At 38.7% G+C, this 24,847-nt stretch overlaps 1 long non-coding RNA gene across 1 annotated transcript; it reads left to right on the forward strand.

Annotated features, from left to right (window-relative positions):
* Nucleotides 1–315: 315 nt before the first annotated feature.
* On the forward strand, nt 316–10,464 carry LOC105442313. The gene is made up of 4 exons (XR_972351.2): nt 316–432; nt 803–960; nt 9,133–9,271; nt 9,623–10,464. It is a non-coding gene; the product is annotated as an uncharacterized LOC105442313 (long non-coding RNA).
* The last annotated feature ends 14,383 nt before the right edge of the window (nt 10,465–24,847 follow it).

Raw genomic sequence — 24,847 nt, forward strand, 5'->3', positions numbered from 1 at the left:
AATATTTCAAATGTTTGTGATGGCGGGTTGGAAGTTGAGAACTGAAAGTGGTTAGGTGTTGCTAATGTATTACAGTTACATTTGAAGTGAAGTTATTGGAACTATGGCTTTATTCATTTGCAATTCCATGTTAGGGTGGTATTTATATTTAGACGAATGATTTGTTTGTACGTGGAGTCCTTATTGTAATGGTTTATAATGGTATTGCTGTGGGGAGGTGGCTGTGTATCACAATGTTTAAATATCTTTTAAATAGTTATAAATTGTATTTTATTGATATAAATTGTATTTTCATGTCTTTTCAGAGGTGGTAGACTTCCACGTTAATAAGGAGTTGGTGGACACTTTCATCAGACCGGAAAGTGTGTCCGTGTCAGAGGCCACGGCCAGTGCAAGAAAAGACGTTTGACGGTGGAAGGAAACGACATCGAGGTTTGTATTTTGCTGTTGTAAAATGTTGTGGTAAAAATATGTTGTAAAAATTGTGACGAAAGGTCTTTAAAAGTCAGTGATGTTGAATTGTAAAGGATGCTTTTTTTAATCGTGAAGATTTCATGAAATATTAAAAAGATATTTATTCATACACATTATAATCATATTAAGATTTTAGTGTATTGTAAAGTATTCATTGTAATTCAAGTTGTCAATATTGGTGTTTTTCGTTATTTACGATGTGTGTTTTAATTGAATCTTGGCACTTCATTATGATTGAAATGTATATTCATTCACTTTGCTTTTGAAGTGTAAAAGTTTTTGTATTTTTCGAATGGTATGCATGATGTACTTTAATGGTGTTTTGCAGGTTTGTCAGATAACGTTGGGGCAGCAAGGATATGCTGATCACACCATCGGATTGCCGACACTATGCAACGATGGAAGTGTCCTGGGGTGGCAGTTCTGGTGACAGCTGTAACCAAACAGAAGGGAGGTCTGCACAGGTCCGTCTCAACGAAAATTGAGGTGATTTTTTAAAAAACTATTTAAATTTTGGTTGTGATTTTGTAGTTTTGTTTTGAACTTTTCATTATTAGTAATTAAACCGTGTTTTGTTCATTGGTTTGAAAACAAGTTGTAACAAATTATTCAAAGCACTTCATAATTTAATTTTTTTTTTGTAATATAATTCTTTAATTGTTCTTAAAGTTGAACTGTTTATCAAACTAGGTTTTTATTAACAATTTTGTTCGACCTGGCATGTTTTTCTAATTGAAAGCACGGTATCCTGAAGTGAGTGGGAGTATCATAATTATTGATTTTTAAAAAAATCATAGAAATAATAAATAAGGAAATAGAGAAAGAAAATTCTGACGAAATTAATAGCAGCTCTGTCGATGACAGACCACATAATAAATTGAGTAGTGTCATGACAGCGAATAAAATGTTCACATGGCATTCGTTTTGAGCGAGGTTTGCAATTACAACACGTATTCATTCGGCAGGAGTTGGCCCTGAAAAGTGCCCACTCATGCTCTATCTCGGGGCCAAGCAAGCCTGTCGACAGAATACGTGGTGTAAACGCAAACCTCGCTCAAATCTACTCTTATTATGCAAGCCTTCAAAGATTCCATGGCATTTGTTTGTTCACATATATTGTTCAGTATCCATACTCGATTCAGTTCATTTTTACGCGGTGAGGAAGCTAACATTTTTCGATTTCAGAGTTAAATTTACCACCTTAAACTTGGAGTATAGTTCAAGAACGCTTTTATGAATACTTAATAATGACTATCTCTTATCTTTGACTTTCACAAGTAGTTTCTCTTTTGACAAATGCTGTCTCAAAAGCTACAGGTGATCTTTAATAGTGCCTTCATCAAATTGTTAACCTCAGGCAAAGACAGCTGCTAAACGGATAGGAATTCTGGGGATGTTTCACAAAACTGGTCATCAGTGACAAATGACAGTTGTTGTTATCAGCTGCTGAAATCCTTGCTTCTGATTGGTTATCAGCAGATTTGTCACTAATATTTGACATTTGTCATTGGAAAAAGGCTTTGTGAAACGGGTCCCTTGCGCTATGTAATGACTTCCTCGACCCAACGAAGGTTTTTAAACAAGATAAATCCATGAATTATTTCCTGTCTCGCTTTTATACCAATGCCACTTGTCATCCCAGACCTGTAATCATCTTTCTTAAGGGATAAAAATGATACGAAGGACGTGTATTTTTGAGGGCCACGGACAACGATGCAATATTTCAATCTGTTATTCAAGGTCTTCCAATCCGAAAGTAATAGAGAAGGGACATGTGATTTAAAAGCAATCACCTGACATTTAAAGGAGTGAGGTGACAAGTTGTTTGCTGTGACGTTTGCTCTTCATCTTTTAATTTGGAAGGGGAAAAAAGTTGACAGTGCTGAGAGGGTAAATGAGAAGCTTGAGGAGTGTGGACAAACCTGACAGATTCTAGGAGAGTGACAGATCATGTGCCGTAAAGGAAAGAATGAGAGAGAGAGAGAGAGAGGGAGAGAGAGAGAGAGAGAGAGAGAGAATGAGAGAGAGAATGAGAGAGAGAGAGAGAGAGAGAATGAGAGATGTTCTGTCTCCGGCGAAGTTTCATATGATTTGAAACTAAGCATCAATTAACTAAAATACTTTGAAAAAAAATATCACCTATTCTTCCTGTATAAAAACAATATTTCACGTTAGGATCATACAGGTTTTAATGACATGAGAAAAATGCACCATCTGGGTATTAATGTCTTTGTTATTTTTTTTTTATAGTTTTTTTTTTATTGTGTTTCTATTTGATATCAGAAAGTAACGAGGTAGAGATATAGCAGTTCGTCTTGTTGACATCAATCTGATTCAGAACTTTGTTGATTAGCGATCGTGTCTCCAGATTTTTCTTTTCTTGGGGGGGGGGGGGGGCTTTTATTTTGTTTCATTTTCGGTTTTCTTTTTTGTTTGTTTGAATTCTTGCCAGTTGCTTCGACTATTTTTTATATATCACTAGCTGATAACAACAAAAGTGATGAAAAGCAAAATAAAGCCGAGACTAAAAGGAAATTATAGGAGATCTACACAAAATGAAAGAGGAAAATAGTATATTTGTAAAGCGCTTTGACACATTTGTATTAAGCGCTATAAGAATTAAATATTATTTATTATTATTATAAATAGAGGGAGGGGAGCAGAGAGATGGAGAGACATACACAGATAAAGAGCGAAAGAAAGATGTGCATGTACATATACAGAGAAGGAGGGGTAAAGAGTGAGGAAGAGAGGGAGAGAGGGGAGAGAGAGGTGGAGAGAGGGTGAGAGAAGGGAAAGAGATGGGAGAGAGAGAGAGAGAGAGAGAGGGAACAGAGAGAGAGAGAGAGAGAGATAGATAGAGAGCACGGAAGCTTTAGCGTATCATGTTGCCTTTGTAACGTACAAATGATTTACGGAATTGCATCCTGCCGCTCTCTGTCGTCTCGGGCGGGCTTTGATGAATCGGGAAGAGCGCTCGTCGAAAAAATTCATTGGCAAACCGACCCACATTTTAACAAGATTGGATGATACAATATTCACTCCATCACCGACTAGGGAATCAACCTAATCAAAGACTACCATGTAACATGGTAATCAAACTTGAATCATATAGTGACGTGCAGCCGTGCAACCGCGTCAAATGGGTGGGGGAAACGGAGAGGGTGGGGTTGGTTAATTCAGAGGACACTGGCCTTTTGAATTGAGTAGATATTGTACAGCAACCCCAATTATACACCCTGGATTATCATGCGTTTAGGTAATATTAGTTGTGCCAAGAATGAATAAGACGTTTTGTAGACTATTAGGTTTGCTTGTTAAAGAGGCTAGATACATGGACGCAATATGTTTTACTTCGTTGAAGTTATGGGGTTCTGCTTTTGTTATTCCGGTTGTTATTGTTGTTCTTCTTCTTGCTGTTGTAATTGCAGTCGTTGTTGATGATGTTATTGGTGATGTCAAAGTTGCTGTCGTTGTTTGAATCCCAGTTTGGTGAGCCGGTGTTAGGCAAGAATGTGAAAACGAAAAATGCCAGAGTTACCTCTGGCATTTTTACCTCTCAATATCGAGCCCCTATCTCCCTTCGCCCCTCTAAAGGGGGAAGGAGTAGTGAGAAGAGAAAACTCCCTTAAATTTCAGACGATTAATAAGTATGTACTAACAAATACGTGGGCTGATACATGCTTCTTTTGATTAGACACTATTTTGAACGTTGAGCACGTGTACTTTAAATTTGTATTTTCATTGTGATTTTGTTTTTCTTTTTTTTCACACTTGAATTGAAGGTATGAGCACTATGGTGTCATTGTGATAATCAAAATGAATCGAATACAAAATATGTTATGTTTTTAGATTTTAGACATCCCAAAAGAAAAAAAAGAAAAAAATGATATGGATATTCGAGCGCTACTGTACCAGCATTTGTGCAATTATTAATCTCTCGTCATGGCAGGTCATCCCAGGCGCGGATCTACGTGGCGATTTTTCTGGCCTGCCCCCCCCCCCCCCCCCCAGCCCAAAAAACTGTTTTAAAAAAAATAGGATAATAACGTAAATTTAACCTTTTTTAAACAAAAAACAAAAGCTGGCCCCCCAAAAAAAATCTATAAATTTTTTTTAAAAATTAGTGGTTCTCTTTTCCATCACCCTCCCCCCTTGCGTATTCACAGGGTGGATGTATCGCTGCTAAATATTTTCTCACGAATTGGGTCCCCCCCCAAAAAAAAAATGTGCCCCCCCCCCCCCCCCCCCCCCCCCCCCCCCCCCCCCCCCCGCTTATTCACCGGCCGGCTGAGTCGGCGCTAAATTTTGTTCTCAAGGTTTGGGGCCCCCTCTTGTCGCCGGCTGGATCCGCCCCTGGGTCATCCATTATAAAATGAATAAATCAAAATTGATTTTGATTTTCGAAGGTCAACAGGCGCGGAAACGTATATGTAATAAGTGATGAATGGCGTATAATAGAAATAATACATGTTTGTGTATATTTAACATCATTTGAGTAGCATCAAAATATTTGTCTGCAATACATATGTTTAGAAATACCCCTCACAGGATACATACAATAAATAGAACAAATAGAATAAATCAAAGTCGATTTTGATTTTCGTAGGCCAACAGGCGCAAAAAACGTATATGTTATGACTGAGGACTGGCGCATTTAGAAAGAATACAAGGTTTGCGCATATTTAACATCATTTTAATAGCATCAAAATATTTGTCGGCAATACATTCGTTTAAAAATACCCCAAACAGGATACATAGAATGAATAGAACAAATAGTATAAAACAAAATATGTTTTGATTTTCGTAGGCCAACGGGCGCGAAAACGTATATGTTATGACTGAGGACTGGCGCATTTAGAAAAAATACATGTTTGCGCATATTTGACATCATTTGAATAGCTTCAAAATATTTGTCTGCGATAGATTTTGGGTTTAAAAATACCCTTAACAGGACACATTTACATAGAATACAGTTAAAGGCATCGAATTCTATGTTTGACATTAGAACCTGACGTAAAAGCTTTGTATAACCCACGAAAATGTTTGTCTTTCGCCCCTGCAAAACAAACTCTAACGTTATAATACCAATCTTAGGTTGCGTCAAACAACAAGTTAAGTGGTGCACAATTACACCCAAACACCACCTACAACCCCTTTTAGTTGTTGTACAAATGCATCTAACCCAGTTTGTAGCGTAAGAATACACCGGATACCCTTATCAACAATACGACAATAGATTCACTTAGGAACCTCAAAGTGAATTTGGCGGGAGAATTTTTGAGTGACATACACATATCACAACAGATAAATCTCGCAGGATCCCAGGCGCAGATGATATCGTCTGCGAGCGCGTGCAAATTGTTTAAATGAAAAGGGAAATCCGGAAAGAGGAGGAACGATGCTGTCAATACGATTTAATAGGGAATGTAGTCTGCAAGGGTTCCGATCCCGTTTCATTGACCTATATTTTGTTATCTAGGGCGATGGATTCTAGTTCTTGTTCTCTTTTGTTTTAAATTACATTAAAAGCCATTTTTGCGATGAGCTTCAAAGTGACTTTACTGAAGGATTTCCTCGTAACATTGGTTAAGAAAGTGGAACAGACAACCATTTATCCGGTAGTCAAAACTTTTCCTAATAGAAATGTACTACTCATTTAATGAATTTGTCGATTTTTCCGATCTGGTTAACTTTTAATGGTGTTCTAGTTTAATTGATTTGGACAGCCAAGAAGGATATTTCGACAACATCGCGCACGGACAGATTTGCCCATCATGTTATCATGTTTATCTATAGCAAGGATGGTGAATTGGAATGTATGTGTGCCATTCGAAATTGATATACTCATGCAGTAATGTAGTTATGTGGAATTGGCGGCAACGGGAATTCCTTCCCTAAGAAAGGCAAAAAGAGGGGTAAAGAAGAAAAAGAAGGGAGGGGCAAGGTAAAAAATGAAGATGAGAGGGTGCATCCCCTTCCACACCTTACCCTTCTTTCTACGGCATTTTCTTTTCAATTTACAAAGTAAAACTGGTGTATACGAAAGCGTAGTAAATGAAATGGATATAATGCATGGACGACCGCTCACGAGCACTAAATGATGCATTGATGAGAAAACATCACGAAAGCTCTACCATATAGAAATATATCAGTACAATATATTGGTACCAACGTTTCCATTTAAAGTTCCTTTTTTTAAAACGTGATAATTAGAGTAAGGCATGGTTTTTAAAAGATAACATTCGATCTTCTGTGAACTTGGTGGCAATATATATCAATGTAGGCACAATGATGAAATTCAGAATTTCTAATGCGTCTTTCGATTTAATTAAAAGTGAAAGTATTATTTTTAACAATTCAACCGTATTTCTCAAGTATTTAAACATCACAACATGGCTTTATTTCTTCATTTTAACAGCAGTACAAGGGAGGTCTGTGAATGTCATGCATTTAAAGTCGTATAGCGCCATCTCACCGACTGACAATACTTTCCCCACATTTCAGGAACCTAGCAGGAAGGTCTCGAGTAAAATCGATTCGAAATCTTTAAATATACGTGTATCTGGCAGTAATTCCCAGGCACTAGAGACTAGCATAGTAAGACGGTAGGTAGAATTATAAAAAAGGGTGTACAAAATACCAAGAAAAACCGCACATGACTATCAGTTTTTAGCGGCGAAACCAGATTTCAGAGGGTGTCGGAAGGGCTGTGGGTGAGTACTGTAGCATTTGCCCTCTGACGTCAAGCATGAATAGGTTATTTTGTTCAAACTCCCTCGATACAAAAGTGGAAATTATTTCTTTATACAACAAGCGGATAGTTACATCGAGTGCTTTCAAAACAATAAGTTGCACCATCAATGGATGAGTCTAAATAAAAGAAATATCTTTTAAAGCGTCATACTTCTGTCTCAAGTTATCTGAACACTTGCGGGAAAGAAATATTGATCACAATATGAAGATACTTAATTTCAGTGATTGAGGGCGTGTGCAAAGGAAATTCGTTCTATTCTGAGGACTCGTGAAAAGGAGTCTCCTCTGGGAGTTGATGAAACCTGAGAATATTGCAGCATCTTCGAACATTTTGATGACTTGCTTGGTCACAGCAGTCATTCATTATAATGAAACGTAAGACATGTCCCGTAAATTGTAACCTAGCCATGCTGGCGGATCAGGTTTTATGGTTTTGTCCGTTACAGTGGTCATTTCATTACGAAAGTGACGCCTGCCTTCCATATTTCACCACGTATGATTATCTTGTCTTACGTACGCCGCTGAATTGTAATTCTTTCTCTCTCTCTCTCTCTCTCTCTCTCTCTCTCTCTCTTCTCTCTCTCTTTCTATCTTTCCCTCTCTCTCTCTCTCTCTCTCTCTCTCGCTCACACACTCTTTCGATCCAAGTATAGAGTAAATATATCTGTATCTCGAAACCCAACTCGTGTCTGTGTAGGAGGGAGGGGGGGGGGGGGAGTGTAACTATATGACTCTGTGATTTTTCGTGTCATATCCCCTCCCTATCTGTGCCCCCTCCATATATGTACCCCCTCCCGTTCACCGAGTCTTTTAACGCCAATGGCCTGACGCAGGACTGCGTCAGCGACTGGTGCGCTTTATTTCGCCATGTGAGAAGGATATGCGAATGTGAAATGAACAGTGCAAACATTGCGTTGAATTACCCGATTATTGGCCCATGACCTAGTTGTCCTCAAAACGTTAAATTGGCGCAGGCAATAACCGCACCGTGGAGAACGGACATAACACCTTTATCATCACATCATGATTGTATTCATGCTTCTTTAAAAATACATTTGTGGTGTACTATGACTAGATTTGCAGGCACATTAAAGTAACAAATCCTCCATACAGATTTATCGGTAATTCTATACATGTCACTTTGTCAGGGTAGGCCCTAAAAGACGTTAAGATTATGGATCGACTGAAAGTGAACTGTCACAAGCTTTTAAGAGTTGATCCCGCCGTTGATCCCATTGCGAAGCGTATACAACATCCATTACGTCTGGCTATTTTGTCGCAGAACATGAGATATCATCTCATCTTCATGGCTATACTATAGGGGTGTACTGTATTTCCACATATAAGCCTCCTCGTCTTTGCCAAAATTTAGGTCGTGTTACCTAATAACGAGATTTTTAAACTCGGCCATCTAGTATATGATTAAACAGTAAGCTTTGTTTGATAAATACTTTATTTGTACAATGTGATATTATTACTATCATTATAATTATCCTTCTTATAACCATCACCGCCCTCAGAACCATTGTCATCTCAATCATCATCATCATCATCATCATCATCATCAAAGTTATCAGTTTCATGTTGATCATAACAATTCTTTTAAAAGAAGAATGTTTGAATTTGTTCATGTTTCTTACTTGATTTTCTTCATCGAACTTTCTTCACCCCCCCCCCCCCCCATTTACTTATTTTCGATCTCTATCAAACTTTCCCATCAGTGGTCAGCTCTTTGCGTCTGTTTTCATGTCCTTTCTTTATTCGTTTTCCTCTTCAGTTTCTTCATTAATACCAACACTATACCAGCATGCACCTAAACCAGAGCAAGATAGACTACCCACATTCCAGATAGCTCGTCATCCCATTCTCAACTTCCCTTTCGTCTCTCAATCTTATTTGCAGGCCTCTCCTGCAATGTGTTCAATCATCTGCCGATGTATCAGTATCTAGTGTGCTGCCAAGAGAGAAATGATATCGTCGAGTGTTCCACGTGGTGGCGTACACAGGCCTTCCGTTCAAGCGGCAGGGGCGAAAATTAGAGGTAAGCACTACAGTAAGGACATCACCATTCCGGGGCCTCCTTTGTGGGTACCGGTGATACATGTCACATTAATTCATCCCTAAATCATTTATAAGCTCTGCTTTTAATTTTAATATTTTATAGATGAATTGCTTCTAGCTTTATGCAAGAGAGCAAAACAAGTCAACATTAAATATGGCCCCACTTCGTTTCGATTGAGAGTTTGTATTACACATTATCTTGAGTCTACAATGGTCTATGAGCTTTAAAGAGCACGCGTTGATCGTCTGTTTTGGAATAACTTGAATAAGTTCTTCATTATATTGAAGAAAAAAAGAAGAAATCAATTACCAATTATTTTTATCGTTTAAGATAAATCTGGGCATACACACCCCCTTCCTGCACCCCTTCAGATACGCAGGTGGTTCCAGGGCAACGTCGTAAAACAGTGTCATGGCTGCCCAAAATATCGGATGGACAGCAGCCGGGCCAGATGTAAGCAAGGGATACTCTGCCCAAACCTCATGGGCTTGAAAGGGAAGCATCTAAGCGCAAGATGGGAAAATCTAAAGTGAGCAGATTTATACGGCCAGCATCATGTTGCCCCCCCCCCCCCCCACCTCGAGCTCCCTTAATACTGCCTACGAGTTACGACAATCTGCCAGTTTGAAGATCCAGCAAAAAATCAGGCCAGGAATTCCTTTTTGCCGATCATACACCAATCCGATTCGACTAGTGTTCGTATTTTGATTCGTATGATACTAAACGCGTATTTAAGCCATCTCGCGTCTTATAAACCCGAGTTTGAAAGAGCAAAACCTTTGGCTTTGGTATATTGTTGAAGTTGAATTTGATATACCTTCATTAATTACGATAACTTCTACCGACAAAAATTGCTTGATGTCCCGTTTTGTAGTTGTCATGGTAGATGCAGCTGTTTATGGTTTTAAGCGTTTTACTTTAAACATATCTTAAGGCTTTTTATGATCATTTTGTTGTTGTCTAAACCTGCAATTTGAGTTCTTTAAAAAAGGGATGATAATTGTCTAGCGTTTTAATAATATATAACTTCTGATAATTCCTATTTGATTAATACATAGACTACTAAAGTATGTTATTCACATATAAATGATACAAGGCCCATCCATTCACAGTAGGCAATGAGTAAATACGAATTAGGAATATAATCTCTCACATCATAAAGAAAAGACCTGGATACCAACCTTTGTTGCGTCATCTGCGCTTGCGGTATTTGCTGGAAAAGGGATTTGTTACCCCCCGCGATGATCTACGTCATAATAGAATGCAAATCTTGTCTCACGGGTACCCACCTTTCGAACAAAGGGATTCGCCTCCTCTCCAATACCACATTGTATTTATTGTTGTGGTTGTAAACAAAGAATTCTAGTTCTGGTTCTGTAGATGACGAAAAAGGGGCTGCATCTAGATGGCATCAATATCAAGTTGGACACTGAATTATAATTTACAAAAAGATGTCTCAAGTAGTTGCAAACTTATCAAAATTATTAACAAAGCTATATACGTACGTTACACTTGTAGTAAATGAAAACATAATACATACAGTGTTTAGTCATTCTGTTGAAATTGAATAATAAGCAACATTGAAATCCTCTTGATCATTAAAACACTGTCAAAATATCTTCTTGGGGGTTTCAACAAAAAAACTGATACGAAGGATACGATATTCTGTTTAAATGGATAGATTCTCGGAAATTTAATTTCCCCTTTTTTCTAAAGTCATTCGAAAATTGCAATTAGTTGGCATCTTAGGTAACATGAATTGTAGTTCAAATTTTGTTGAATAGCTGCTAAAAATGAATCGGCATTCAAAAAGAGTACATCGTTATGTATTCCGTCAATCTTATGCAGTCCCCCGTCATTTTTTGTGTTTTTTTTTTGTTGATTTTTCTCCCTATCTTTTGAGGGAAACTCTAAAATCTAAATGTGATTCTTTTAGAAATGTCTCTATCCTGCCTCAACCTCTCGGTATTTTCAATTCACACTCTTTGACTTTCTTTATTACCCACCGTTAAGTGATTAATCCAACAGGCTAAAAATAGCTCACCCTCCTTCTTGCCGAACCTTGGTGTCTCCAGGATTAATCCCATATAAATCCTTCTGGATTATCGCCAATATTTTGGCGACATATCAATTTTCAGCTTCTTTTTTTTTTCTTCTTTTTTTTCTCGTGGTTGTAATGGTCAATGATGTTATATGTATCAGTTTCCTTTCATATGACAAAGCAGACAATTGGAACATATTAGAGAAAATGAATCAATGACGAAATCTGAATCAAACATAAGGAAAAGAGAGGGAAGAGAAGGAGGGGGAAACACGGAGAATGGCAAGGAGAAGTAGATTTTAAAGATGGAAGAAGGGGACTATGAGGAAGTGGATGAAATAAAGACAGAGAGATAAAAAGAGAAGACAAAAAGATGGAGGAAAAAAACAAAAAAGAGACATGAAGAGAGAAACGAAGAGAGCAAGATACGGAGAGAGGAGAAAGATAGAGAGAGTGAGGGAATGGGTGGAGAGATTTACCTTGGCTATCTAAGGTACATATGAATAAATGAAAGAAGTAAAAAAGGAAAAATAGAGAGAGAGTGGGAGAGAGGGGGATATATAGATTCACTTTGGTTATCTTCGTTAGATGTGAACACATCTTAGACGTACAAAGTGTGTGTGTGTGTGTGTGTGTGTGTGTGAGAGAGAGAGAGAGGGAGAGAGAGAGAGAGGGGAGGATAAAGAGATTCGCCTTGGCTATCTTAGGTAATACATCTAAGACGTAAACAGTGAAAGACAGAGAGATAGAGAGGGAGAGAGAGAGAGAGAGAGAGAAAAGAGGGAGAGAGAGAGAGAGAGGGAATGAGATAGAGAGCAGGGGTATAAAGAGATTTACCTTGGTTATCTGAGGTAGATATGAATAAATGAAAGACGTAGAAAGTGAAAGATAGAGAGAAAGAGGGGGAGAGAGAGAGAGAGAGAGAGAGGGGGGGGTTTAAAAAGATTCACCTTGGTTATCCAAGGTAGATATGAATAAATGAAAGACGTATAAAGTGTGTGAGTGAAAGAGAGAGAGAGAGAGAGAGGGGGGAATAGAGAGATTAACATCGGTTATCCAAGACGTAGAAAGTGAAAGATAGAGAGAAGGAGGGAGAGAGAGAGAGAGAGGGTAGGGGATAACGAGGTTCGCCTTGGCTATTTAAGGTAGATATGAATAAATGTAAGACGAAGAAAGTGAGAGAGAGAGAAGAAAAAAAGTGAGAGAGAGTGGAAGAGAAGGGGATAGATCCATCTCAGTTAACTGAGATAGATGTGAATAAAGTTTAGACGGGGAAAGAGAGAGAGAGAAAAAAAGAGTGAGTCAGACAGAGAGGTATACTGTTGATGCATCTTAGCCACTCCAAATAATAATCATTTCACTGTTTTGAGATCCATCAACGGCTGAATAGAAAAAGCTCTTATTTCTCAATCCCAATCTAGAGTGAGGCGGGCTGACTTATTTTGATTGATACATCACTGCTTTCATGATTCGGGCCCTCCTTTTGTCACGTGTGGCCCCGTCGCCATATCATATTTGATACCATTACCGGAAGGGATTTATCGTCGAAATTCTATATCCTTTCGCTGCCTCATCTAACATCCATAGAACAACACTTGTACCCCCTTCATAACAACGCAACCGTGTTAGTAAAACAAATGAAAGGAATGGAAAGCAGAAGAAAAAGGAAAGGCCTCGGTACTTCCTGAAAGGCATAACCGAGATTCGGGAGCACATTGCGATTAAAAATTCAACATTCAGGGCTTCGGGCAGAGTGTGAGTTTTGGAGTCCAGGTGTGGCAAAGGCTACATGTTCACTCCCTCTGATCCCCGAAGAGCGCGAAACAAGCAATAACAAAAAATAAAAGGGAAAGAGAGGAAAACATGCGGAGAGGGAAAAGCAACACAATGATACGACCCCTCCCACACACTCCCCATACTTCGTGCACGACCATGGACTCTTTTACTATTCCGTGACCTTGTTCTCTTTACCAAATACAACAATCATTCCCCCCCCCCCCCCCCCCACCGCCCCGCATGTCCCCTTTCTAAATTGTTGGACCCAAATCTACACCACTGTCACTGCACAACCCTTTTCGCCGTTTTCTCCATACTTGTATCTTTGTTCGAAAGAGACCAATAGTTGGTTGAAACAACATTGAAAAAACTTTGATCTACCATGTTACGCTAGGCTTCAAAAGAATCGTGAAACTGACACTCCCTTTTGTTGAATTGATAATTCTCTGGTAGCTCCTAAATATTCCTTTTGAAATATGAATAAAACGTTGATTCAAGGGATATATAATACCACCGAAAACAAAAACTGGTATATTATCTTGTCTTGACTCTTGAGTTCGTCGTCGATGTATGGAATTGTTCTCTGGTATTAGTCAGAAAAGAGAATTCTGTTCTGTTATGTCGAGATGAAACTGTTTGAAACCTCGAAGAGCTGATTCCCAAGAGTTCGATTCGAAAACTTGTTTACATCTTTTTTTATTATTTGTTCGTTTTTTAAACATCAAGAATTACATTAAACGAAAATGAGTATACAAAAGACCATGAAGGTTCGCTGGCTTCATTGCAAGTATGTACAATTACCCCGTCACGCTCTTCTTTTCAGAAGGCGCCAAGTTGCGTTGATCTTTGTCTCGAGGAGAAAATTGAATCGTTCCTTCATGCAGTTGAAAGTAGTTTGCAAGCACAAACACTTGTCAGTCATAGAGCGTAACAGAGTGCCAGGGGGGTGTTTCATAAAGAATAAGCTCGACTTAAAGGGATCCGGTAACTTTGTCTTAGATTCTGAAACAAAATCCTGGATTTAGCTCATGCTGCAATGATAATCAGGTCAGTCAGGAACCCCATGTTGACTTTTACAAGCCGATCGCCTGTCTGATCAAGATATTTATGATTGAAATTACAAATTTTGAAAGCCGTTTGCCAAACGGTTTTCATAACACTACAGTCTATTGGGTAAAACGAGTATGGTAAAAACCGGTCACTCAAAGGCTTTTACTTTTTTGAGGCACTTCCTGATCATTTTGAAGCGCGATTTTTTTAATTTTTTTTTTTTTTTTTTTGGGGGGGGGGGGGGGGCTTTAACTATGACAGGCTGTTCATGCCACTGGTTGCTCTCACCATTGGTCTCGCAAATATGATCTTTAGATAATAATCAATAATGAATCATTTCTTCTTCAATAATGAATTATCAAAAAAGATAGATTGTGTAGATTTGTGAACCACGATTTGTACGTCCATTGAGAAGCCAATGCGAGGAATGGTTAGAGGAATTATTGGCATGAACAGCCTGCCGTAGTTCAAGTCAAACTTAAGTCGATGTTAGTCTTTGTGAAACATGTAGGTATCCACGCTGTACGGTCTACTGTAACCCCATAATGCTATATCCATAGGCTGTACTATTATGCCTGCCTCTGTGACAGAATCAGGCTCTGCCCAAGACTTAAAGATAAGCTCGAGTTCTGGTAATGATAGGAAATCAATTCTCACAGAATACAACAAAACCGATACACTGAATGTTCAAGATTACAAAAAGATGTCATGTGCTAAACGATTCTGGTAGAAAATATATAGGGGCTGAGTAATTAGCGTAGAAATATAAGGAGATCAAATAAAGTAGGCCCGACACCATGTGCTTTTACACAGGTAATTACTGATTTGCGAATGAGAGTTGTAGTTTTTATTAAAGATAATTTCCAGCAGGTTGTTTTTATTTTACTGGTTAAAACAATTAATCTACTGGAGCATAAACAATCCAGAATGAATTATAGCCATATTCTCTTCATATACTATGCCCATACCAGAGCTCAAGATTAGCTTTAAAGGCATTTTCGCCCGCCCGCCCGCCCCCCCCCCCCCCTCCCCACTCCGGGGGCGGAATGACCACATGCGTGTTGCTAAAATGTCCGGTAAAGGGGTACTTTTCGTGCGACAAAGTCCGGCCCGAGAATTGTAAAAAACAGGGGGTGTATTTGACTTTCACTCGGAGATTTCTTTAAAAAAGGTTGTTTTTTTTTCTTTTCTCTCTGATCTTTTTGGACTCCTGAGAAATTATTCCGAATTTAGGGGGGTACATTGAGCATTTTTCCGTATTTAGGGGGTCTCCAAGGCAGGAAAAGCCCGCGAAAAGCCCGCGAAAGGGGGGTTCGGAAATGTTGGCAGTCCTCAGATAGGGGGTGCTTTTGAAAAGAGGGAACAAGCATACGCGTACCCTAAATAACACTGAGTGGGGGGGGGGGCCGGGCACTTTCGTCAAATGCAACATTAGAGCCTATGCCTACAGACTAGAGGAGAAAGCTCAGCTTACGATAGACCTGTTTGTGTATCAGACTGTAAAGCTACTTCCAGCAGTCGCAGGTCCAGTTACTTATGCAATGTTAATCGATATACATGCAGACTGTATACATGGTATACTTCCAACAATATCCAAGAGTTACGATCGTTCGTGAGCTCCGACAATTCGCATTGTTTTACCACCAGCCATTTTAGCAAGTGATTTATTTCTATATACTACATGATCTACAAGTATATTTAGAGTAGGCATTGCACCAAGAGTTACGAACGTGATCTGCCGCTTCTCTTTTTTTTTGTCCTTCAAAATGTTTTGTAATACTTGTCGATAAATAACAAATGACAGAGATTTTTTTCTTCTTTTACTTCTGTTTTTGGATAACATGTAAGTCACAAACATCCCCTCCACATACACACGGATACCAACACACACGCACAGTTGGCACCCACTCACGCATTTATAATGATCTGGCGACTTCCCTTCCAAAGAGAATAGAGACTGTAGTCAAGGGTGTCGATTTGTATCCGTGGTTGGGGGGATGATAGGTGCCAAAATATTGTCGGCAATGGATCAAAGCAACCAAGAGGTAGAAGCGTGTGGCAGGTTGCACCCCCTCCCCAAGCGCGTAGCCAGGATTTCATTTTAGGGGGCGGTAGTGAGCACGTAGAGCGTGCGAATCACTAACAGCTACTTACATAGCTACTTACAGACCTAGGGGGTTGGGTGCAGGGGGGGGGGGAGACGTTTCATTAAATTATTAGAGAAAGAAGGCAATTCGTTGGACCATTCTCGACTCTTAATCCTTGTTTGAATAAAGTTCCCCTTTCTCCGCGCGTAGCGCGGAAGCTCTGACGTTTCATTAGATTATTAAAGAAAGAAGACGATTCAATGTAGCATTCTCGACTCTTAATCCTTAATGTTTGAATCAAGTTCCCCTCCTCCGCGCATAGCGCGGAAGCTCTGACGTTTCGTTAGATTATTAAAGAAAGAATACGATGCGATGTACCATTCTCGACTCTTAATCCTTTCTAAATTCAGTTTTCCCCCTCCCGTGCGAAGCGCGGAAGCTTTGACGTTTCAATAAATTATTACTCTTAATCCTTGTATGTATTAATTTTCGCCAATCCAGCGCTAAGCGCAGAAGCTTTACCGTTTCATTAAATTATTAGAGAAGGAAGACGATTCGTTGTATCGTGTCCTTATCTGAATTCAGTTTCCCCCATCCCGCGCGTAGCGCGGAAGCTTTCACGTTTCATTAAATTTTTAGAAAAAGAAGAAGATTTGTCGTATCGTGTACTTTGACGTTTCAATTAATTATAACTCTTAATCCTTGTCTGAATTCGGTTGCCCCCCAATCCGTGCGGAAGCTTTGCCGTTTCACTAAATTATTAGAGAAAGAAGACGATTCGTTGTACTGTTCTCTATATTCATCCTTGTCTGAATTCAGTTTCCCCACATGATGTACGTATGGAACGTTCGTTCGCAAATCTTTGCATGCACAGCCCGAGTGGTGGGTAGCACGTTATCTCCCGGCAGTGCTCGTCGCAATAGGTTCTGGAAAGGAATTGTATATTACTATTTATAAATCACTTGTATGAAATTGAAAATAAGTCATGGTTGGATTTTATTGGGGGGGGGGGGGCTAGCGCCACGAGCCCCTCCCCACTAGTACACCAGTGACATAGGCCTCAACGGCTTTTCAATGAAATGAAAATAAGTTGTGACATAATAATCTTTCTCCAAAAATGAAAAATGTTTTAGGAAACATCAGAAAATAAAATGAGTGCAAAAAACACAAATAAAGATACAATGACGTGAATTTAAAAAAGGGTGAACGGAAACAACATAACAACTAGTGAACTATCTTATAAGTCACACTAATGTCCGAAAATCTTTCTCCATGTCTCCGATCTCATCACGAATTCGTCACAGAGTTCATCTACGTTTACACTGTCCAGGATTATCTGATGTGCATTGCAGATTGCTACTTTTGAAAATGAAAATGAGATAGCAAAATGTGAATATTGATGGTCATCTTGCGAGTAATAACCATTAACTACGCTCATCGGGCTCTCATCATTAATTTTTCTCTTATTTTTTTTTTTTTTTTAGGGTGAATTATTGGGGGGATGACTGTACAGGCCATCCCCCTGAAATATTGGGGGGATATATCCCCCCCATCCCCCCCCCCCCCCGGGATCGACACCCATGACTGTAGTCGTAACCTGAAAGAAAATGGACCTAGAGCTAAAGCGGCGACCGACGGTAGAACATGCTAGCTTAGGATCGATCGTAAATGCTTGTGCAACCAGGGCCATGATATATCTGTTCGTTGGATGCCAACTATTCCCTTGGTTGCTAACATTCCCCATGACGACGATTTATTATTCTACTTTTAGTGGAATTCATCTATTCACTGACTTATTGATTATCTTGCTCTGTTAACCAAAACTCGACAAAGTTGACACCTTCTTTGTAACACTGTTACGCTATTTTTATACTTGTCCTTGCTGAAGAATATCTTAAATATTTACAAGTGGGTCTTTTATCCTAAAAATGCCAGCACAAATTCGTTGATGCGGTATGTTTTGGCTGATCGTATGCAAAGTGGTGTCAACATTATCCTCATTGGAATGCGGATATGGCGCAGAGCGGGAGACGATGAGATACTGAAAAAATAACTGACAACGGTGGAGACGATTGGGAGATGGAGTCAAATGAATATTCACCATGTCTGACAGCTCAATTTAGTCCCTATCTGCAATTCCATCGGCGTAATGGCTCAACATTAGTATTGAATTACTAGACAGGAAATCTTTAAATGCATACATGAGCCGCAAGAGGTTATGAGAATTGAGGGGCATCGCAAGGAAGGGAGGAGTCGGTGAGACACATAAGGGACGAATGGAAATACTCTATGAACCGTCCCCATTAAAAGTAGAATTTTTTTTTAGTCATCCTTGATTAATAATGAACGGTCTTCAAGTGAATAGATGGATATTCATCAGCCTAATTCCATTAAGAATCACAGAGCGTAATTTGTATGAAAGCGTTAACGGATGGCGCCGTGTTTGACGCGTCATTTGAGAATGATATCGTACATAAGTACATTTTTGTTGTGGGTGGGGTAACGTGCCATTATATGTAAAAGGGGAGCCTATAACTTTCATGAATGAGGCAAACGTGGCATAACGGGCACACCTGATATGAAGGGCCAATATTTTGCAAACATCGAGGATACTTTTTAAGGAGTAACCTTTTCTATTGAATCGGAAAAATCGTAGCTGGAATAACCTTAACCGGTCCCTTCAGAATGCACAATAACGTAGTTGTAGAGGGCGTGGGGCCCCACAAAAATGTTGCATGGTAGAGGGAAAAAAGAAAGAGAGAAAGAGAGAGAGAGAGAGAAAGAGAGGGGGACAGAGAGAGAGAGAGAGAGAGAGATAGGGAATAGGATAGAGAGATGGAACGAAACGTGAGCAGAGTATAATAGCACGCTCTCGCACACCCACTCGCACACCTCTCGCATATCCCTCCGCCTAATCAGTGGCCTTGTTCATTTGCATCGTTAATTTACATGGCATTCACCCAGTGACTTTGATGACCCCCTTATGATGCTGGCGCTGACTCTGCCTGTGTTAAGTCTGTCCCCCTTTAAAGGTATTATGTCCCTTTTGCAACCAACCTCAAATTCTGTCGAACTTTGCAGGAATTATGAATATGTCATGTATGTCCTATCTGTGAAATTTAAACGTTAGCAGTGTCCTCATATTCAAATTATGCAAGGAACCCCGTTTACTTGCTAGACTTCACTGTCAGACACTATTGAGTGACTGACTGGCTTTTTTTTCTTCTTTGGTAATAACATGCATGAAAAGAGTTGTAAAGGGTACATGAGCATTTGTCTACATCAATAACCCACTTCTTGTGATGGCCAAGTTTAAACTAATTGAATCTTTGCGCAGCATAACACGTATGACCATTTGGTACAATTGTCTGAAAATCAAGACTATTACTTTTGGGCTCTATAGCCCTAAAGTCAATTTGACAACTAATAGTCGTTATTTTCCCACTTGAAGACATTTTCAAGTCCCATCTTTTTTAGGGAAGTTCTAAATTAGTATTATCTATCAAATGCAGTTGGAATTTAACTTTTTCATTTTTTTGGCCTGCAAATGGGACATAGTACCTTTAATCAAGCTACGCCACTGAAACCCCATATGTTGTCAACCAAAACGCATTCGTGTGAAAACGTGATCACCAGCACGTCAAAGATTAATGCATGTCAAGGAGTGAGATTGAAATCTCGTTACGCCCTCAGGCCATGCCTAACGAAGAAGCACCCTGAGGCGCATGAGTTCCCAGACTAATCATTGCGGACTGACCTTACCGGTCAGTGACCCCTTTCTGAACGAGTCACCATCGATTTGATCATTTTATGCGGACAAGAGCAACGGTACACTTAATCCTGTCACCTGATAATTTTGATAATTCCACCTAGATAGGGAGCTATTGATTTGAAGGAAATATAACATAGCGATGATGGTAGGGTTCTAGAGGTGTCGTGGCCTGGTAGATACGTCGCTGGACTCTGGATCACATGGTTTGCGGTTCGAGTCCTGCCGCGGGACTAATGTCCAATGGCCAAACATGAATCTACATTTGCCACTTTCCACCCGGGTGGAAATAAACTATTAAATGGGTACTGTTTGGGATTTATTCATTGCATGCTTTTTAGCGACTTGAGGCAGCTAGGCTAGAGCCAGTGCATTACTAATACTTTGTAGGCGCCCTGAGCATCCCCTGGAATATATGTGCGCAATATAAATCTAACGTTTGTTATTACTTATTATTATTAGACAAACCATAATTTTGATGTAATTTTCCCTACACCAACCCTGAGACCATAATAATCATATACACGTGATAAGTAGTCATTTAACCTAGATAATTTACAAAAAAGCGTACAATTTCGTTTTCCTGATAGCACCGAATCCCACTATCAAGGACGTAATGAAAGCATCATGTAATATTCATGTTTTTGAATAAATAAAATGAAAGCCGGTGAATGTGATTCCCGATGCATACGATGCGTCAGTTTACTGACGTACGCATGCGTCAATGAAAGGAAGGTGACATTGATTTTACAAGCAGTTAATGCTAAACGAGCAGTGCAAACAGTCTGTTCTAATTACGTTCACGGATTTGATTACAGCAAGTAATAATGCAACGAACGTTATAAAACCATGCATCCAACGATGTGCCTGCGTCAATCCTGCCGCTGCCGCCAGTATTAATAGCTTATCATTACCAAATATTTATCCAACTAACATCATATTCCGGCATAGACAACTATATTTATTTGTGTTTTGACAGTGCATTAGTGTCTTGTGAATACACTCGGCCCATTAACCTGTCAAAACAATTCCGATGTACATACTCACTGACCTTTAGTGACCCGGCGTAATACTAGAATCTGTATCGGATGGTACGTGTGTCGCGTAATTGATATGTCAATTTAAGACTATTAACGCCTGCAGGTAATAATATCGCACGTATCTTTTGTCACGTGCTGGTCGAATAGAATTCATCATTACTAAGAGTCCGTCCACGTGTCCAACAATCGCTCCGAGTTCAAGGCCCTACAATAACCTTATTCCGAACTTCATCCATGGACCAACTCCTAACCTTATATCACTATACCTAACAGAACCCTTATTGCAACTACCCCTCAATATAGTCAATATGTTTGACGAAATATTTGTTGTCTTTATACAGTGCTTTGTACAGTTTGCTAAGGATTCGATGGAATTGTATTTGAATTTAATTGTAATTTGACGTAAAATTGTCTCCAGTTCAATAATATTATTAAATGATCATAGTACAAAATACATAAAACATCCCCACCGTTTAATATATAAAAGAAACGGAGAACAAAAACATAAACAACAGGAACAAAAGTTTCATGTCTGTGATACGCCTCGGAAAGTCAATCAATTACAAACACAAATAATTCAGGCAATAATATAATTATTTGTTAAGTTCAAGGTGTCATACCTTTGAAAAATGTCACTGATACAATATAATGGTCATGACTACCATGTAAAGAAAATCCTTACGGCTGCGTCACTTTCGCAAGCAATGTCGTGCGCCTCTCATTAGCCGAAATATGGTAAAAGTATACAATATCTTTTTTAAGCTTTCTTATTCCTTTCACTGCTTTTTGGACAAAACTTTCATAGCAGCAGTATCAATTGTAAGGGATTTCTTCAATGCATTATTCAGAATATAGTGTTGTTTGGGGGGGGGGGGTTGTGGGGAGGGGAATGGGGATGAACACGATATCAACTGCTTTCGAAAAATCCATTCCATGCAATCTCATTAGCCTTGTGCGTCATTATTGCCATGTGCGAACATCACAATGCTGTCTAACGTAATCCGAACGTGATTTCTGAAGGACATACAACTGCCCTTAAGTTGATTTTAATCGTAACGATTGGTTTGTAGATTGAATTATTTTAATGTCATATTTTATATGTTAATATTCCCAACACCCACGATACACATAGTTCATGCGCCATTTCGTAATAAACTCTTAACTCTTTCTTTCATTATTAATTCGCATGACCATTACATGTTTTGTAGATTGAATTACTTTAATGTCATATTTATTATGTTAATAGTTCCAACACCCACGTTACACAACCTTATTCCATGCGTCATTTCCTAATAAATTCTTAACTCTTTCTTTCATTATTAATTCGCATGACCATTACATGTTTGTAGATTGAATTACTTTAATGTCATATTTATTATGTTAATAGTTCCAACACCCACTCAACACAACCTTATTGCATGCGTCATTTCCTATTGAATTCTTAACTCTTTCTTTCATTATTAATTCGCATGATCCATTACGTGTTTTGTAGATTGAATTACTTTAATGTCATATTTATTATGTTGATAAGTCCAACACCCACAATAAACAACCTTTTTGCATGCGTCATTTCATAATAAATTCTTAACTCTTTCTTTCATTATTAATTCGCATGACCATTAGTCAACTTTAAGCCTGACTTTGAAGCGCTATTCTTTTGTAATTTGGATGTAAAAAGGCGATGTGGAAATGAAGATTGATTACATTAGTTAATCACCTCGCTTTCCCCTCGATGCATATGCCCTTAAACGGTAGTGAGGTAAAAACAAAAACTACTTGTTAATACTGTGATGTTAAGAAATTGATACACGAGAACACAGAAGGCTGTTTCAGGCGAGGGCAAGGTTATCTATCATTAATTCAGTGAAAGTCAGGTGGAAATAAACTGAAGTTGTACTTCCTTGTTTTCATTAGTTCATTGACAGAACGTTATTAAGCTGTTAAGCTTATGATATGATATGTGTCAACTGACAGTAAAATTCCACCCTTTATTTAAAAACTACATTAGATCATGAGTATGATTTTAATACTGACATTTTGTTCTTCGGCTGACACGACAGATATGTGTCTACCTTTTAACCCTACTTTTTTTTCCTTTCTTTATTCGTTCCTTCCCTCCGGATTTTTCTCTCTCTTTTATTTGATAATATTAAAGGTACCGTGTGAGGGATGCGGAAGAGTGAGACAAAAAGATGTAAAAGAACTTAATAATTATTATATCGTCTGCTGAAAACATGCAACCCTACTTATTCCTATAGGGATTTAAAATTTAAAATAAAAACCAGACAGAACTTCCTGTTTCGATTCAAGTGACCCATATAAACAAGATAAATGTACCTTCAGGGATATAACATATGGACTGTGGTCACACAAATACTTCAGGGAACTCTGAAAGTTGTGTAAATCGATACTATACGGACTTTTTAATCTAAAGTATGTGGTTTCGGGGTTTCCCCGATTAAAACTTGGACCTACTATGCTTTAAGCAACACTTATATTATGCTTCATTATTTGAAGAAATGGAATGATGGAAACGAGAACAGGATAGAAAGGACTGAATCGCAACGACTGAATCAGGTACATCGTGTTTGTGACAAAGTAAAACCTTCAAGTGTCAGAATGGATGGAAAGAAATTAAAAAAGAGAACCCCGAAAGGCTGACATTTACACGGCACGCAGCAGGTGCAGTGTTTGTTTTCCAGTTGTTTTCAGGTTTTGTTCCAAATCAAGGTCGCATAGTGAATGAATACTCTTTTTCATTGGATCCAGGGGGCACAGCCGAGTGGATTGAATTGGATTGCCTGACTTTTTACGAATCCAATCGACACACATTATGAAGGAAACTCCTCGAATGTGCCCCCTTTAGAACTGTTTAGTCCAAATAGCACACGAAAGAATGCCTTATTTTATTGTTAAAAATTTCGTGAGTAAACAGAGCCGCAGAAAAACATAATTTCTTCGTTTTCCTTCGTGTCAGATATTTCCTAAAAATTGTACCGGCGCCCGTGGCCCTTTACAAAATCCGGTATCCGCCCCTGTTTGTATCGCTCTTTCTATTCTACACTACCATACTGTAATTGAAAAAAATGCAACGGTAATTAACGTGTTTTCAAGCTTTCAAGTTTCGAATTTATTTGTTCCACATTTTACAAAAAATACAGACAGACATAATAAGTTAGAAATCGTATACTATAAATGTAGTATGAGCACGTCTCAATGATACTTAATTCGTATGATAGATTAAGTAGGTTGAGATAGATCAGATATTTTAGATGGAAAACCGTAGCCTTGTTTACTGTGGATGAGACGAATTGTTCCGCGCTTTACCTTCCATATATTTCCCATTTTGTTACGTAATGATCATCCGATTTCAAGTGATTGTCATAACTTTATCATTATATTGTATCTTGATACTGATGGATTCAGACTTAATACTACGTTCAAAGTGTTTCAAGTGATTTCAAGTGTTTTCATAACATCATTAACATATTGTTATCTTCATACTAACGGATCCATACGTAATGCTACGTCCGAAGTTGACTACTACGCTATCGTCAGGGAAAGCGTTAGTCCACTTTTTTACGTAATTATCATCCGATTTCAAGTGTTTTTCATAACTTTATCAATTGTTTCTTGATACTGATATATCCAAACGTAATGCTACGTTCGAAGTTGACTGGGCTATCGTCAGGGAGAGCGTTAGTTGTTTTCCAAAATTATATTTCTTACACAATATCCAATTTCTCAACTTCGTGTGGCAAGCAATTTTTTTTTAAGGGTTCAGACTTTTTC

Source organism: Strongylocentrotus purpuratus, unplaced genomic scaffold (genome assembly GCF_000002235.5).
Source record: "Strongylocentrotus purpuratus isolate Spur 01 unplaced genomic scaffold, Spur_5.0 spur5_scaffold_15, whole genome shotgun sequence".
NCBI lineage: Eukaryota > Metazoa > Echinodermata > Echinoidea > Camarodonta > Strongylocentrotidae > Strongylocentrotus > Strongylocentrotus purpuratus.